This window comes from Motacilla alba, chromosome 5 (genome assembly GCF_015832195.1).
Source record: "Motacilla alba alba isolate MOTALB_02 chromosome 5, Motacilla_alba_V1.0_pri, whole genome shotgun sequence".
In the NCBI taxonomy this organism is placed as follows: Eukaryota; Metazoa; Chordata; class Aves; order Passeriformes; family Motacillidae; genus Motacilla; species Motacilla alba.
Genome location: NC_052020.1, coordinates 22852775 through 22869622, shown reverse-complemented (window position 1 = coordinate 22869622; position 16848 = coordinate 22852775). Strand labels below are relative to the sequence as shown.

General features: G+C 42.4%; 1 protein-coding gene across 3 annotated transcripts in view; it reads right to left on the bottom strand.

The window, feature by feature from the left end:
• Positions 1-16848, bottom strand: part of C1QTNF4 (C1q and TNF related 4) — a 63708-nt gene that overhangs the window by 16016 nt on the left and 30844 nt on the right. Inside the window, exon 1 of one of the 3 annotated variants that reach the window (XM_038139030.1) lies at positions 3521-3706. The exons of 1 other annotated variant lie outside the window; for it this stretch is intronic. The gene's annotated coding sequence lies outside the window, so the exon portion shown is untranslated. Of the gene's footprint in view, positions 1-3004; positions 3453-3520; positions 3707-16848 lie in introns of those variants that run through there. One more of the 3 variants, XM_038139032.1, reaches the window with a different exon arrangement.

The window sequence follows — 16848 nt, the reverse complement described above, 5'->3', positions numbered from 1 at the left end:
GCCTGTTCAGACAATCATGTTTACCCAGTCTATAGCCTCCTTTACCTGCTATGTTCCATGCCTCACCAAAACAAATATTTGCATTAATGTGCTAACCATAGTCAAGAATCTCAACTTTTACATTAAAAATACCCAAAGCCCAAATGAAATCTCTCACTCTTGTTCTACAAACAGCCTTTAATATGTAAACTGAACAGAAGCCAATTCTGTTAGAATCTGCTAGGATACTGACAAAATAATGGGGAAAGATGTGTCCATTTCTCTTCATAGATTTAGGGGTATGACAGAAATGCACTAGTTTATTACATTCACTGTAGTTACAACAGCAGCATAGACTTCAAGGGCAGCACCAAGGCAGCTGGTTGATTTCCATGGAGTGAACATTTCCTTTGCATCTGCTCTTGACCAATGGCTGCGGGATCTTTTCCTCGGAGCTTAAACGCCAGCCATGACAGTCACAAGCAGGCACATCGCAGACAGTGAGCCTTTGTGTACAATGGAATAAAGATGATCTGGTATTCCTCCTGACAATAGAGGCTTAACTCTCTCGTCTAGCCCTGACTCTTATTCCAGTAGTCATTACTACAGTGCCTCCAAATTCCTTAACCCACTATGGACAGTTTTCCTGGCACTGTGGCTGAGGCCCTGGCACAGCAGAAAACATGCATGGTGCAAATTAACCAGCTGGAGGGTAAAGAGGGAGAAATAGGGCTTTATAAATTTTCCCTGTTTCCCAGTGGGGTCCTAGTAATCAATTATTAGCCTCTGGAGTAGTAACTTACTGCTTGCTCTGTGATCATCTGATTCTGGCAGTGTTACCTCTGCTGGAAACCTCAGACCTTTGATTAGATGCAGCAGGAATTCCTCCTTTGTTCTCTAACCTGTCTGGAGGAAACATGCAACTAGAGAGAAGCTTTACAGGGACAAGAACCCAGGGGTAGACTTGGTATTCACAGACCACCAGCAGCACAGCACTCGTGTAGTACTGACTTATCTCATTTGAACACCACACAAATTTCCTTATCTAGGAGAGGGTCAAAGCAAAAGGTACAGAAAAGCTGAAAGGAAAAATGAAGTCCTGACTTTACTTCTGCTTGGACTGAATGGCCAATGGAATCTATACTAAATTTCTGAGTGCCAAACAAGAAGTAAGAGGCTTTTAATTTCTACTGGGTGAAAATCAGAGCCAGTATTTCTAGTATTTTAAGATGAACTATCAAATTGCCAAGCCTTAATGTGTCTTCCAAGACAGTACAAAGAACCTCTCCCCGACAGATTAGTCAATAAACTGTAATTCAGTGAAACCTTATTTTCCTTAACTAGGTACCTTGGAGTAAAATGCATGCTTCATACTTTGGTGATTTAAAAAGGTAGCTGCAGGGAAGAGTTCAGGAGTAAAACCCACCAAATCCTAACATCTGACCTCAGATGCTGATAACAAAGCCCTAGACTTCAGCATCTGTAAGACTATAGCAATTTTAAACCCTATTTTTTTCTCTATTCTTTTGCCTAAAAGTCAATGCAGACATGAATATCTCTTGGAGGGAGACATTTCTCAGCTGAAAATATTATATTCTCAAAGGTACTCACCTCCTTAGAAATCTACTGTCACTACCAATATAAATTCATTTCAATGCTTTCTGCCTATAACTAACCATAAGAATGGGTGAAATTCTGGCACAATGACAGTGATCACTCAGATGCTCACTGCCTGTCCATTTTCTGCTGGCACTGGCCTCTTTTTCTTTTGGTCTTTGTATTACAGGGTGCTCTGCACAGAAGGTTCAAACTATCTTGTCTCTTTACACCTTTGACATATAATTTTTCTCTGTGTGCCTGTGTTCATCTAGGTTACTTTACACAAAAGGTTATAGGTTATTTTATACAAGAGTAAGTCTTCCAAGAGCTGGTGATGAACATGCAGCCTTGCTGCTCTTCTGAAATACACCTTCTTTAAAATGGAGACTATAAAAGCTATTATGCACTACATGACTACAGGTCACAGGATAGTTATCCCGTTTTTTCACAAGTATAGCTGCTGCCATTGTGGGCCCACCCAGCCTTCTGTATTTGGAAAATATGAATAGTTCACAGTTTATGAATGGAGAGCACAGCACAATGGATAGACGATTACACAAGTAAAATATAAATAACAACAACAACATCACAACTAAAACATAAATAACAACAACCAGGGTTCGGAGTTTTGGCGCCAAATCTCAGGTTCCAATGCATTTTATTTCTGCATCTGTTTCTTCACCTACAAAACAGCGAATGTCTATAACACCAACAAATTGTCAGATTTAAATCAACTCTATATCGAAGCCATAGGCTCTCCATTAATGGCAACCAAATGCCCTCTGAAGGCATTGCTTCTTTCAGACGAAATATACAAAACTCATGTGTAGATCCTAGTCCATGAGCCACTCAGCACTTTGAATGATAGATTTTTAGAGGGAAACAGAAGGAATGCACGGGGTAATGCTGCTCTATTGGGGATCCTCATTCTTTCTTGACATACCGCCTAGTGCTACAAATTAACCCTTAAAAATGGCTAGACAAGGAAACAGCTGCCATACGCCAAGATAGGATTGCAGCCTCACTGGTGTGTTTCAAACTCCTTTTACACATCATGTCCCTGGAGAAGAGAAACTGCAGAAGGTTGCAATAGCATCAGAATGAATAATTGAAACTCGGCTCATTCGGAATGTGCATAAACGGAAGGGTCACAATGCTGCCTTCTAGTCAGCCAGCAGCGCAGAAGCTCACCAGTGTCTAATAGAAACATCATCTGGAAATACTGACCTACTTCTCTGGGAGATTTTACAGAGTGGGTTGAGGAGACGACAGTGGGATGGCCAAGTACACAGAGGATTAAATTGTATTATCTAACAGAAAATCGTACATTACAGACTCAGTTGTATATGCTACTCTTGGAAAAACCCTCGGGACTTTGTTCCACCAAGAAACCAGAGATCCATGCAAGATTAATGCTATTTCTCACCTGAGAAACTGTCCCTGTGGGAATTTGCCGGGATGCTCTTCCCGATGGCGAGTCCCTAGGAGGTTTTCCTACCTCGTCTCCATGACAAGTGGGGTCAAAATTTTATACCCTTTCCCACATAAACTCCACAGCCATTTAATATTGGGGATGACGGGTGTGAGGGAGGGTCTCTCGGGCATTTCCCGCTATTGTCCAGCCGCTCGGTGGGAACGGAGGGAGTGCAGCCCGCCCGGGCGGCCGCCCGCCCGCGCCCTGCCCGCCGCCCCGAGGGCCAGGGGCTGGGACACCGCAGGGTGCCCCGAGCGCAGCCCCCCTTCTCCAGGACGGCGGCGGCCGCCGCCAGAGCCCCGACGGTCCCTCCGCTGCGCACCGGCGGCACCCCTCAGGAGCCGCCGGGGCCAGGCCCGCCCTCGGCCCCGCTCCCATCGCCCCCGTCCAAGCGGGGGATCCCATCTCAATGCCCGGCCCTGCAGGTGCAGCCCGGCCCCAGCGGCGGCGGCTCCCCCGGCACGGTACCTGCTGCGCCCCGCGGCGGCGGCTCCGCGGCGGCGGGGTCTGAGCGCGGTGCGGGGCGCGGTGCGGAGCGGGGCCGCGGCGCTGCCTGCGCACTGACAGCTCGGGAGCCGCGGCGGCGGCGGGGGCCGGGGCTGGGAGGGGGGCTCGAGCACCCGGGGCTCCGGCGCCGAATCAGTGACGGGAGGAGGGCCCGGGGGCGGGCGGGAGCGGGGAAGGGGAGGGGGCGGCAGGGCGAGGGGCTCGGAGCCCCTGTCACCGCCGCAGCCCGGGCGGCCTCCGGGAGGCGCCGGCGCCCGCGGGCGCTGCGGGCCGGGAGGCGTGTGAGCGCCACACGGACAGGGGTGACCGAGCGATGCGGCGCCGTGACACAGCCGGGCCGGGCTCCCCGCTGCCTTCCCGGGAGGAGAGGGCGCTGGGGGACGGGCGCCGCGGGATGATGCCCGTCATTCAGCACAGCGGCGGCTGAGCGAGGCGGGCGAGCTCCCCGCGCCGCTCCCCGCCCGGGGCACAGGGCAGCGGTGCGGCACCGGCCGGACCGCCGTGGCGCCGCGGCGCAGCGCCCTCCAGTCCCGGGCTGAGCCACCCGGGACGGGGCTCCCACCCCGGCCGTGCTCGGTCAGGCCGATGAGGGAGAGGAAGTAGCCTTAGCTAGACCAAAGGATGTGACTGGGGGAAGCGACAGGCTTTTGGCTACCCAAGATCATGTTCATGTCTGACCTTCCGCTCTGGAGATCTCTGTGAGTCCCAAAGCATGTCTGTAGACTGACTGTGTTATTTGGTTTATCAAAAGCTTGTATCTCTGTCTAGAAAGCTTGGCTTGCCTTAGATCATCACCTAACAACAAAAAGGCTACTACTTGTTCCTTTGAAGGCTGGCATTGATTTTTGCTGGCAGCAAAACAGTAGGCTTCTCACATTCCTGATCTGAGTTGAAGAGCAAATTTGGGATTTTGTAAAGCATGTTTATTATTAACCCTGTAAAATCCAATGTTGACTTCTAAAAAGAAGATTTAAAGATGTGGATGTTTAAAAAATGTTCTGGCTCTCCAACACTAAAGGTTTTTTACCCTTCAACACCCACTTGCTATGGGAGGAATTTAAATGCCAGTGTACAGTATACACTCAGAGTACAGATGGAGCACTTAGTAATGTTTCCCCTTGTGGATTGTCCAGCCATTGTTGCCCTTCGCTGGCATGCTCTGCTATCCAATCTCCATCTCCACTGACCCTCTTGTGGCAGACACGAGGACTTTCTCCTGTTGCAGCAACAGACACGTTTGAATCAGTTTTCACGTAAGACATGTACCAGTCACAAGGCTGATTCTTACAATAGACAGAGAATGGGGAAAAAAAAAAAAAAAAAAAGAAAACAAAAAGCTTTCTTCTGAGAGGAAGAAGACTGACAGATGGAATGACCAGAAAGTAATTCACTCTTTGGGGCAAGGATGCAATTTATGGCATAACAAGAACTTCCTACCGCTTGTCTAACGTGGTGTGCATATCATATTAAATACCTGCCACCCTGCAAATCCTCCCTAGCTCTGCACCCACCAGGCGCTGCATTGTCCCCATATTATATCTTTTTCTTTCCCTCCTATGGAGCACAACAAAGGCGTTGATGACAGGCAGAATGAGACATGAGAGAGTTAGAGACTAACCCTCATGTGGGTCTGGTAACAGCTGTCAGCTGAGCAAAGTATATCCTGGATGGGCTCACATCCAGCTGGTACTGCTGGCTAAACATATTTTGTGCTCTCTTAACAGCTTCTTTACACATTTCAAAGGACAGATTACTCAACACTCAATTCACTGCTTCTGGAGGAATGAATGGACCACTGACTCCCAGGATATGAGAATGCTCATCTTGGACATAAACTAGACAAATGTATTCCTTTTAATCATCTAGCAATGATAGCAATGATGAGTAATTATCAACAGTGTGATAAACGATCCTTCTAAGTATCTATGTTGCCACTGGGGTCAAAGTGATTGAGTACTAAGATACTGCAGTATTGTAAAATAGATGTATATTTTGCATTATCCGGTATAGTCTAGATGAGCTGTGCTCTGTTCTGCCTCTGCTAGACAGTTTTTCATCCTGTGCCCCAGCTGAGGAGAGGCAGTGGGCTGAGAAGACAGCTGTGCTTCCATCCAGTAGCAGCTAGTAGATTTAATACATCTCCTTGGAAAAGTGCTAAAACAGAGAAGAGATGCCTTATCTGTGGGTTCACAGGAAAGAAGCAGGAAAAGGTGGAGGTTTTGTGCGGGGAAAAGAATACATTTCCCAAAAACAGAGAGCAGAAAAAGACCTTCTAGTCCCACCTCATACTGTTGCCTTCACTGCAGCTGATAGTCCTCCCCACAAGGACAGCCCCATGGGTGCATTGAAATGCTTTTTCTGTGTTAGTATTCTGAAAATTCTCATGGCATAACTCATTAATAAATGGCAGCCTTGGAAATATAAGAATCAGTGTTATAAAGTTCAAGACTGTGGAAGAGGATGCTTATATTTATTTTAAATGAAACTGATTTCAGTCACTTGCACTCATTCACTCCTATTTCATGAAGGATCCGTGGGTTTCGGGCTGCAAAATCCCCCCGGCTAGTTTGGGATTTAGGCCAGCACGGATACTACATAGACGAAGCATAGGATGAGAAGCGCTCTTTCTCCACATGGTTCTGATGTCCTGTTTTATTAGCTGGAAAGGGACATCTGCATCGGAGACCATCCGGGTGAAAAAAGAGAGCAAATTCCAATCCCCATTGGACATTTATACCCGCGGAATGGCAGGCGGGGATGGAAGGCCGCAGCCAATGGGATACCAGTGAGGAGGGGCGAAGGGAGGGACTACAAGGGACAGACCACCTTACCAAGGGAACAGACCACCTGAGGGAAAGGGGAACCGTTCATGTAACACAACATCCAGTGCAGCATCTAAATAACTATTTAGTGCATCACAACAATTTCACACATTCACTCACAGTCACAAGCACCAAGATATGTGTGTGTGTGGTCTGCTCATGGCTCTGTGTGTATGGGTGTGTGTGACACAGAGGACAGGGGACAGAAGCTCCTGAGTCCTTGGGATGCCTTTTAGGTTTGTCTTGATCAGTCCTAACAAAACATAATTTTGACATGCTATTTTATGGCCCCTTGGAGTCAAGATGTCATGGCATGACTATTACCTCAGTTTTGTATTTTTCATTCTCCCTAATTCTTAGACAAGGCTGCTGCCCATCATCTTTGTTTTCTCATTCTGGGTATCTTTATTGCTGCCTTCCCATTGAGAGAAAAGGGATGGACCATCTTTGATGTGACTGTATCAGAGCACAGACCTTCTGGTCTTGATGTATGCATATTCCTTATTACCTGCTTTATGGTTGTTGCTTGTACCCTTGTTAAAAAATATGTGCCATATTTTTAAGCCTTGATCTTTATTGTATCACCATAAAGATAAAAAATGTCAAAGTAAGTAGTGATGCAAACAAGCCTAAGGATTAAAAAGAATACCTCAAGAATATATAAAGACTCACTAATATGTAAACCAACTTATAGTGGGACAGTGTAAGGCTAAAAGAAATAAACTTCTGTGGTCCGTGTGTCAAAAATCCTGCATTAGGCTGCTGCTGTTTACTTATTTATTACAAACCTGGAAATGGAATGATCAGGTCTTAGCAGGTGTCATCACTTGACTTACAGCAGAGTCTGTCAACAGCAAAGGACATAATTAATGACTATCATGGGTGAATAACTAAAATTAATTTTTGAGACCCCACCTGCAAATACTGTTCTTGGAAATGAAGGGATTTGGTGAGATTTATGTTGGTTTGTTTCTTTTCATGGTCTGGGTTTCTTTGATTCTGAATAGCCTTCTTAAGAGAGATGTGTGTACTATTTCCCTTAGAAGAATTTAAAGCTTGAGCCTTGAGGGCCATTGACCATATCAGGTGTCTGGAGTGTGTTGTAATGGCAGAAAACCAAGTGTAGAGAAATTCTGTGTTGAAATTTGGAGTACTCCATCTAGAAAGGTAGATCAGAGGGCAGCTATGATCACATCTCTAGAGGAGCAGTTCTGTGCCATGTGTGTGATTGAGGAGGGAACAACAGTTGTGGTCAGTGCTGGGTGTGCTGTGTTTTCCTTTTCTTGCCAGCTGAAAGAGATGCTGGGTGCGTGTGGTGCATGCCAGCAGAAATGCAGCATAAGTTATGTTCATGTGATTGAAGTGCAATTCTGTGTACAGTGAGAGCCGATTAATACTTCTTGAAAGACTACTTTGGGAGTCACTGGCAGGGGCCACAGAGAAAATAGCACCAGGAAAATGCAGAAAACCTTTGTGATTGACTGGAAAAAAAGTCTGGTAGACACTCAACTTACTGAATAGGAAAAGGACAGATGAACCCAACTGCACAGTGATAACAGGGCAGAATGCTGCAATTTTGATGCACATGACAGACACAAATGTCATGATCTTTCCACCAGAGAAGCAGCCAGGCACACAAAAAATTCACAATAAAAGAATGTAGAAAAATATATTTTGAATTCACTGTATGGAACACAATAAGGTGTCAAAAATTTAGATTAATACTTCACTTGTTTGTCTCCTAAAACCTGAGAAGAAAAATAATAAAATACAATTATTGATGATAAAGAGAATTTTGATACAACTCACAACATAGGAATTCCAGAATGTTGATGGTTCATGTAACCTCTGTGGGAAGGAAGGTGTGGTATAATTTCATGAAACTTAAAGTCCTGACAAGCATTTCACAATGACCAAACATAAAAAGAATGTCAAAATTCTCCTGGAAGAAAGAATTTTCCTTTACATTTGAGGAAGCTGACATATGTCAGAGAGATGTACAACTCTGAATTCCACTGGGACACCTGCAGACACATATGCAGGTCTTGTACAAACTCAACAAAAGATCGCCTGACACCACAATCAAATCTATCTCACCCGGTTGGGAGAACCAAGCAAGCAAGGAAACAGACAAAAAGAAACCCAAACAAAAATCACTTTAAAACAGTTTGCCTAACAAGAAGTTAGTTCCTATCCAAATACCAAAGAAGAAAACCATCTTTACAGGTATAGGCTTTCCCCTTTCCTCATGCAGTCTTTGTCCTTTTACCTTACAAATATTCTGGAAAATTTATTCCTTTCACATATCACTAGGATACAAGTTAAATATCATAACCAAGATCTTAATGTCCATATTTAATAATACTGACCCAGTATCAGCTTTTAAATATGAAGATCAGTTAGCATATGCAAGCAGGAAACCTTAACAATACCATTGTAATTGGATCCATTCAGAATCCCAAATAAAACCCCAAAATTTGTAGATGGTAGCTATATAAGCAGAGAAGCAATTATTTCCTTAATGCATAAATACTTTACCTAAAATAGTATCCACTGACAGCTAAGTTCAAAGATTTTTTAGTGATAATAAAATTTGCCTATTAAAACTCACTGATTTTTTTAAATAAAACTATCTTTCATATCCAAATGAAGACAATATAATTCTCTATTTTAGGCTAATAATAAAACCATTTTGAAATCTTTTCCACAGTGTGTACCTCTGTCTATCTCTGGTTTTCCTGCATGTGCCTTGAATTAATTTCTGAATTATGTGGGCATTTACCCACAACAGCTAAAATTACTTTTCATCTCTGAGTTGTGTTCCTAAAAATCTGAATATTAAACCCTCATCCTCACTCTAAGAGACTAATAAGAACATGTGTCAAAGAAGCTGAGAAAAATCTTTACAGGGTTGATCAGTCTTTTCAGTAACTAAGTTCTTCAATGTTTCAATTTGAAAATGTGCATTTTCTCAGAAATCCAACATATTTCTCATTTCTATGTGTGTCTGAGTTTTCACATTTTAAAAATTCTGTAAATTGACACATTTTTATTACTATCAGCTCTCCTTCAGGCATCCTTGGGATTTAAGAACTCTCCTTATTAGTTGAAGTTATAGAACAAACACGCTGCCAAGCTATTTTTACCAATAATAACATGCTTGGAAATTCTGAACCTCTGTGAATATAACTGAACGAATGTAAACAGCAGTGGTCTGAGCAGTAACCTCTAACCTTCTGCATCTTTTTCTTGCCCCTCAGTTGTGTTATTAAATGTTTCTGAATGAGTACATAGATTGCCATGTGGTAAATCCACATTAGGAAATGGATATATCTGAGAAATATTCAAAGAAGAAAAGAAAATGCAATTCATCACCTGGATAAGGTTCCTGGTCCTGTTCATTGTGCATTTCCACAAATGATTGCCCTGGCATCTGCCAGAAATTGGACATGGGCAAGGACAGCCTAAGGCAATAGAAGAAATGTTTGTCAACCAGCATCCTCAAGCACATACACAGCCTGCTGCAAACACTGTGTTGGGTTTCTTCACAGGGCTTATATAAACCTGGCTGTGCTTAGGTAGTTCCTTCAACTGTCTTAAATGTCAGTAAAATCCCCCTTTCTCGAAATCTGTGCACAGCCAAAAATAATATATAAACACCCCAGCTCTTTGAGATAGCCTTTTTCACTTCCATGGTTCTCAGCTTAGCACTTAACTGTGTCTGTTGAACTAAGCTACCAGTCTGCATGTGTGAGAAGTCACATTATTTTGAGTGAATTGTGACATAACAGAAGTGTCTGCAATAAATCACCCATCTACACTACCCTGCCCACTCAACAGAACGCAGCCATAAAGCCTCATTTCTTGAGTGATGATTTCTTCACTATTTTTTATTTCAAACAGTGTTGGAAAATAGCAGCCTCCTATTTTCATTCCCTGTTAAAGCCAACTTTGACTGAAGCCCAAATCTTCATAACAAAGTCCAAGCCATTTACTTTATTTATGTTTCTGAAAAGAATCAGTGATCAGAGAGCAGCAGTGTCCTCAACTCATTTAAAAAAAAAAAATGAACAGCATATATTTTGAAGACAACTTCTACATTTGGAAACCACCTCCTCTGTCACTCTTGAGACAGGTGCTATGGAAGATGACTCCAAGGTGGTTTTATCACTCAAAAAGTAATTTTCCTTCAAAAAATTTCCTACCCAACTGCCATCTGTGTTAAATTATATATATATAACTCAACAGACAGAAGAAGGTGCTTTTGTCTTTTCATCTGTGCCAGGTCCTTTGTCTGCAAACACCAAGCTTTGCTGTTTATTTTGAATAAAAATCTTTTCCTGATATTAATGTGTCTAATTGAAATTATAGTTTGAACCTAATGCATATTCAATTCATTATAATATATGAGTAACTTTCTTTTCTTGTTACTCCTTGGAGCAGAAATATTGATGTACAAAACTTTTTTCCATTTTCTTCTAAATACCATACATAATTGGACAGAAACTCTCATCATGCCCTACTTTCTCTGCAACTCTGCCCCCATTCCCTGCTTCTCTATAAGAAAAGTAAATTTGATCAGATTTCTGCTATTTGGTAGTTTCTAACACAAAAATACTCTTTCCTTGCATTAAGCTGTTTAGAAAATGTACAGTTCTCGAGATCCCAAATGTTCACATTGTAATGTGTAACTTCTTACCCAGTATGCTCCAATCCCCCTGAAGTCTCACAAGTGAATCATGCAGTGTTGGATTACTACCTGTACAATTTGCTAAAGTAATTAAGGCATGCAGAGACTGCATACAAAAGGAAGTGATAGAAATTAAAGCTTTTGTACTTTTATTGTGCACTGCTCAAAGTGACAAGGAACCTGGTATTCCTTCAGAATGCTAAGTACTTAATATTGAATGCAAGCCTTGTAAACCTTTCTCAGTAAAAATTCAGTTTCTCCTAAAGAAAAAACTAATACCTTGAAAGAAAATCCTTCCACATTATGGCCATTCTAGATAACACCTCTTGGATATCTGCACTCCTGCTAATTGTTTGGAAATTAATTTCATTTACCACTATCTGCCTTTTTTGGATGTATCTTTGTTATACCTAGAGGTTTCTCCAGACCCAGGAATTCAGCCGAAAAATTCATGTTTGTATACCCTAAAGCTAAATAATTTAAAGGCAAAATTGTTCTACTAAACTAAAAAACACCCAGCTTAATGCATACAATGCAGTGTATATGCAAAGCTATGCCTACTACTCTGACCACAGCTCTATGGAGGCTGACTACAACTCTTCTTCCTGATTATCAACACACTCCAAACCTAGCTTCCCCTGTAATACTTCAGATTATTGTTCCAAATTACTTTAATATGATGGCCCATAAAGCTCATCCTTTTAACCCAAATGTATCCAGTGAATTAAAAACAGTCCCCACAGTAGCAATCAAATGTCTCCTGTGCCTACTCATCACAGGAAGCAAAGTCATCCTTGATGAATTCAATCAAGCTAAGCTGCAGCAACCAGCAGCTTCTTTCCCATCATCCAGCTGTACTTCTATGTTTAAATCTCTGTCAGTTATACAAAAGATCTGCCCTTCTCCAGGGTGTAGGTGTATCAAAATTCAAATTAAAAGAAAACACATCCAGTTCTTTAATATTTGTCTCCCCAGTTCTGTCTGAAGGCAAGCTCCCTCTGTGTTTTCTCATTGCCCTTTCTTTCAGATTTCAAGAAAATGGTTTTTACGTCTCTTGCTTCAGAGAGGCAGTCACTGAACAGCAGAACCCAAATACTTCTGTTAAGCCCTCCAGCTCTCTACCTAACAGGACATTGTGGTAGGACCTTACTTAGATTGTTAGAGATAAGTGTTCAGCACTTATTCTGTACTTCAGTGATTTGCCTCTGGCATTAATATAGTGTCTTTGCTACACTTGCATGAGGCTCAGGATTTGCACATCACAAAACCAGATTTCAGGCTGGTTTCTGCCCAAGCAAGTGGTTCTTCTTCAAGGGAAAGGAAGTGTTATTGGCTGAAAAGCTATTCTTTCTCTTTTCCCCTCTCACTTCGTCCTCCTCCCCTTGTACATGGTGCTGAAAGTGTGTTTATTGGTGACTGATACCAGGGAAACAGAAAAAGCCCGTGTGACTCCTGTGTGGTCTTCTATTTGCCTGCCACTGATTTAATGCTTTCCTTTGCTTTAATGACTGTACAAGAATCAACCGCACAATTATGCCCCTATGATTTACAGGACTAAATAGGCTTCTGATGAAGGGTTTTGTGCTGGTTGACTTGTAGCAACTTTTCCCCCAGTTGTTACCCTAAGACACACAAGCCCTAAGGCCTACACCTTGAAAGTCCTGTCTGCTTCATGCCCCAGATGATTGTTGGGCAGCCTATTCTTAGATCTCCTCTATGCTGCCAAACTCTTGCAATACAGTTATCAACAATGGATTTTGCCTGACCTTGAGCCTGCTGCAGAGTGACATGAGAAGCTTCAGTTTTCTCATATAACTCAGCCTCCTGGGGGGAAAAAAGTATAAGAAAAGCCAAATGGTCTAATTAGTCTCAGACTCACAGTCTGGAAAGGACAGACATCAGCCCTCTGCACTGCAGGAAGCAAGATGGTTCTTTTTCCTTCTCCTCAGGGGCCCATACTTTTCCCAAAGGAGCAGAGTTTAAAAATGGAGACAGAAAAAGAAATAAAGGCCAAAGAAAGACAGCTCAATTTCCTCTTTTCTAGTTTTTATTTTCTCCTCAGAAGTTGAGATGTGGTCCTCTTGGCCCATCTCCGAGTAGTGCAGCAATTCAGCAGGCATGCAACAGGATACCATGGCTGGAAGGACCACAAGTGCTGGTCTGCTAGTCACTGGTGCCTGGCTTCTGGAGCGGGCTGGCTGTGATCCCACCACTTGAGAGAATGAGGACAAGACTGAGCAAACAAAGAAAATTCCATTTTTTCCCCCTGCAGCCACCTTGGAAAATCTGTTCTTTATACCCTACGTTCCTTTTAACAGCAAAACATAAACAGTATCTACAAATTCTATGCAGGTACTGTCACTGAAAAATCTTGGGCTCTGATATATATGATTAGTAGCATTTTCATGCCTCTGTGGAGGCTTCTAGTGAAATTAGGAGCAAGTCTCACTGAGTAAGAAAATCAGAATACATCACAAGGTAGAAGTGATTATAAAGCTTCCTTTTATAGTCCATAATTAAACTGTAGTTTTAGATTAGAAAGCTGAGCACCTGAAAGAATCATGGAAACTCAGTTCTGCCTTTCTCATTCATATACATGAATGGTGTATTTCCCCTTCCAGTTTTTGTCTCTTTAGTGCAAGGATTTGACTTCACTTATTTCCTACAGTCTGAAACCAGGAATAAATGCTCAACACAGCAGAAAACCTTGTGCTGTAAGTCACAAAAAATGAGTAAAGAGATTGTAAATATAGCCAAAGGACTTCTGAAAATGGTCAAACATATATCAAACATACTGGAATGTCAGAGGGTTATGAAAGATTGGTAGGTTGCTACCTGAAAAGGTCAACCTTTAGTAACAAAAAGTTTTGAAAAAACCAACTCATCTTGACACACCGGCTCACACATTTTAGGAAAGAGAAGAATTAAAGAGGACAATTGAAAATTTTTAAGAATGCCTGGCATGCGACAGAACTACATCTTGTAGCTGGTCATCCTTCCTCTGACTAAAATTGCACAGAGAACAGTTTGTTATACATCAGCATCATCTGCTGGATAGTGCAAGGAATACAGTTTGGAAACTGCAATACTAAGTATGATACATACCATTATTGTATTTGGCAAGCCATGCAGAACAGGAAGAACAGTTCAGACTCCTTTTTTTTTAGAACATTTCACATTTTCTTTTTATTTCTGGAATGTTTTCCTCTGGTAAAACCTGGGGATTTCTGCTTAAAAAGTTCTAGCTTCATGTAGCAGAAAGTGCTGTGTGATAACTGTAGGAACCGGATATTAGTATACAATATTGGCATTTCATTATAAATGTAACATTTTAAAAAAGAGGCTTAATTATTTTAGCGGTAGAAAAATTTGAACATCTTTACAATCCCAAAAAAGAACTTACAGTCCACAGGCTGCACTCCAAGTCACCTTAAAGAGGTAATACGAATTAGGGTGGTGCCAGAAAAACATATAGCACTGTGGGAAATCAAAGTCTTGAATGTCTTGGCTGTAAGAGATGGCAGACATTAATTTGGCAGAATGGGATACACCTCATATGCATGGAAAAGGCTGTACAAAAATTACATCAGCAGTACTCTACAGTGATTGTTCTAAATCTCTCCAAAACTGAACAGACGTTGAGAGTCATGAGCAGCTATGATGACACAGATGAGTTACTGTTTAATTTACTCCTGGCTCCATTGTTTTGCAAGGGTGGTGCTGTGCTCTCAGCAGAAGGCCCGGTGCCTGCAGCAGGGCAGCTGTGCTGCAGGCTGGACAAGAGCCCCCACCCTGAGTGCCACCTGCCCCTCTGGAGCACAGCAGACACTGCATGGGCTGAGCCTGCTGCACCATGAGGGTCTGCTGATACTGCAGAGGAGCCCCAGGAGTGCTGATTCTTTGCATTAACCAACTGTCTAAATTAGGAAATTCCAAAGGATAGAGCATTTTCCGAGAGCTGCTTAGGAGTGTGAAACTTTTCTTCTGACTTCTCCTCATGCCCATATTGTGAGGGCTCATGGATGTTCAGAGAAAGAAATACATCATTTCAGGAACACAGGGTTGTTGCCACGGAACAGATGAGGATATTTTTAGTCTACTATCCTCTGTGACAGAAGACAATCAGAATTGCTGTATTTTATACTGGGATTGCATCTAGTATGTCCTACATGGTGTAAAAAAACCCTACAAAGCAAGTATTTCTTTGAAATACTCTGCTTTCTAAACAGAGAAAAAAAGGAAACCCATAAATACTGGAAAGGCAAATGACGTCTTACAAAGTCAAAAAGTTGCATTACATAACACTGCACCACAGCCCCAGCTACTGATCAGCTGTGTCTTGAAAAAAAGCACTGTGGTCCTTTTAAATGCTTGTGAATGTACATAAACATACACACATTTTTCTCAATCTTGCAGTAGGAAGTTTGAATTTACAAATATATTACACTGTAATAAATGATTTTTGGTATGATTTTAACTTTTATTTTGAGTAATGTTTTCTTATTGTTGATGTGTTTATTTGTATTTATGTATGCTGTTATTAGCAGCTAAAACTATAATATATAGGAGCTGAGAATGGTGGGTATCCAGGTTCTGGCCCTTTAAGTCCAACACAGATCCTTGTAGGCCTCCCCAGTCTGGACTGGCCAAAAGAATTGCTCTTTTTCAGCATTTTTGCTGCTTCTTCCATTTATACCTTCCTTGCAAAATTCATAGAAGCTTCACAGAGCAATTTATATACAGCAGTAGAGCAGGGACACAGTCCCAGTCTTGAAACACTTAGAGGCTGCGATGTTCCCTTCAGGGTAAGGGAGCACCCGAGATTGGCAGCTGCTCATGGTCAAAAGGAACAACAAAAGTTAGAGGGTCTAACCTAACCCTAATGCTGAAGCTAACCCTAATCTTAGTCCCTGACCTACTACATAAGCACATGGCAGTGGGTTTTGGGTAAAGGGCGAGGTGAAAGGGAAGACGGAAGGAAGGAAGGAAGGAAGGAAGGAAGGAAGGAAGGAAGGAAGGAAGGAAGGAAGGAAGGAAGGAAGGAAGGAAGGAAGGAAGGAAGGAAGGAAGGAAGGAAAGAGAAAAAGAAAGAAAGAAAGAAAGAAAAGAAAGAAAGAAAAGAAAGAAAAGAAAGAAAGAAAGAAAGAAAGAAAGAAAGAAAGATCACCAGTTCTGGTTCCAGTATCAGTCCAGTTGATGGGATGTCCAGCACGCTGGGGTGTACACCCAGGCTTGGTGAGGTTACCATTTTATGGATAGGTTTTTTCCACCCTGAAGACAGGTTTCTTGCTTTCTTTTCAAAATAGTTATCATGCACAGTCCGTTCTTTTCAGACGTTTCTGGAAATGGGTCACAGGGCTTCAGAAATCTTTGGTGGTCTTGACCCCCCCCTACAGTCCATTCCAGCTTCTCAGCCTCATTCCTATGCTTGTGCTGTATTGTGCTGTGCTTATCTTCAGTAACAAGAACAAGGAATTTTGTCACAGAAATTGCTATCCTACTTCTGCATGGCCACCTTCTCCAACCACAGCATGTTATTACCAACAATCCCCAGTTATTGCAAACAATCCTTGTCTGTTATTGCCACTGATTCTTGGTTGGCTCCACAGCCATCCAGCTGCCACTGTTTGAGACATACATATTGTCTTCTGGGATTCTACAGAGCCCTTTTGACAATGCAGATTGACAATCCAAAAGTGAATTCTACTAAAAATTGGTCAGAGGTGAAGAGCAAGAAAGGTCAAGTAACAGTAGCATGAGCACATTCTGGTAATTGC